Source organism: Schistocerca nitens, chromosome 1 (assembly GCF_023898315.1).
Source record: "Schistocerca nitens isolate TAMUIC-IGC-003100 chromosome 1, iqSchNite1.1, whole genome shotgun sequence".
NCBI classification, from domain to species: Eukaryota; Metazoa; Arthropoda; class Insecta; order Orthoptera; family Acrididae; genus Schistocerca; species Schistocerca nitens.
The window spans coordinates 876,817,204-876,819,303 of NC_064614.1; positions in this window are offsets into that span (position 1 = coordinate 876,817,204).

The following is a 2,100-nucleotide window of genomic DNA, read 5'->3' on the forward strand; positions in this document are numbered from 1 at the left end:
GATGCTGTAGTCTACAGGAAAGTAGTATCACACGAAAGTTGTGAACAAATCAATGAGGATTTGCAGAAAATAAATGTGGGGTTTAATTACTGGCAGTTATCTCTCAATATTAGTAAGTCTAACCTACTGCGTATAACAAGGCCAAAATCCCCATTAACGTACGAGTACAAAATAAATGCCCAGTCTTTGGAAGCGGTAACATCCGTCAAGTATCTGGGTGTGACTATTCGAAATTATCTCAAATGGAATGATCAGATTACACAAGTGACGGGCAAGGCGAACTCTAGATTGTGGCTTATTGGTAGAATCCTGAAGCGATGCAGTCCTTCAACAAAGGAAATAGCTTACAATACGTTAGTTCGTCCAGTCTTAGAGTATTGTTCGCCTGTACGGGACCCTTACCAGTTGGGTCTGATTTAAGAGATTGAGAAGGTCCAAAGAAGAGAGGCAAGATTCGTGACTGGTACATTTAGCCATCGCGAGAGCGTTACAAATCTCATAGAAAGTTTGAAGTGGGACACACTTGCGGATAGACAGCGCGCTAAACTGGAGGGGCTGCTCACTAAATTCCGAAATCCGATCTTCGCCGAGGATGTAGAGCATATATTATTACCACCAAATTTCAAATCTCGCAATGATCACCATTCAAAGATAAGGGAAATTAGAGCTCGTACTGAGGCATTCAGACAGTCGTTTTCCTTCACGCGATCCTCGAGTGGAACAGACGGGGGGAAATACGATTTTGGCGCGAATTGTGTCCTCCGCCACACCGCTTGGTGGCTAGCGGAGTATATATGTAGATGTAGATCTGACTGATACATAATTGACTGGTCGATCTCTGTCTCATGGCGCATAGCTTGCAGTGCGCCGACTTACAGGCAACAAGCATGTATAGATCGACCTACTGGGGACTCTACTACACACACTGGCTCTGGTATCAAATTGCGATCCTTCCTTTCTCATTTTCTGCTCCATACACTTTAAAAAGTATTCGCTCTCTTTAAGTTTCTTTTAACATCTGATCTTCCAAGTGCTCTACCTGAACCCTCTTTTATCAAACATTGTTATGTATGTCACTGAAGTGTGTCAATCTTGTTTATCCTCTCTGAGTTCTTCAGTATTTCGTCCTGGGTTAACTCCACTATCTTCTGATCTTAGTCTTGCAGTATGGCTATAACTTTCATAATTTGACTTACGGTGTTGCGAGCTTTCTTTGCATGTTTCCTGGCTACTAGGGCCACTTCGTTAGTTCCACTCGGCTGTATCCAGGATATTCACATGTCGCTAACTGTTTCGCTTGGAGTGTTTATTTGCGTCTGATGACTGCTGTATTTAGCTAGTGTGGCTATGTTTTGACTGCTGTTCTAGACCTATTACTCCATACAGCTACACCTAACACCACCGCCTTAACACTCCATTATTAGGTTGGTGTACATATTCAGGCTTGCAACTCTTGTGATTTACCCCAGGGTCCAGCCATGCTGTGCCCTCTTCTTCCTCTGTGTCGAACTTCTTTGTTCCGTGCAGATTTCTATAAGTGGCTATAAAACAAAACACTGCTTCTCTCCTTAAATGAAGTGTAGATTAGTTACAATTAACTTCGTACATTATCATAAACTTTCACAAAATGTGACATGAGAACCAACTAATATTACTGGCTCAAAGATTTATCGTTAACATTCTGTGAATAGTATATAACAACAATCGCTTATATACATCATATACTTTTTCCGTGGTGCCAGAGATCTTCCATGGTACCAGAGCCAGAGCTCCTTCATTCCTCCTTGTTCCACGGAGATTACAAATGCTCTCTAGCTGGTAGACTCCGCACCTGTTCAGTATCACTTTCCCACAGTACAAGGGCCAACACTTACAAACTACTTGTGATTATGCATATCTTTTCTGATTTCTACATCTGACGTACGTCACAGATGCCCTTCCATCAATGGCATGGATGGCTATATATCCCTCCTGTAAGAGAAAAGATGTCATGATCATACATTTAACAATCAATCACTACAAACATACATATTCTCTAACTATAATTTTCATTAATTTGGTTGTTTTATTTTTAATAGCTCCTCTACTTTGGTTAGCATA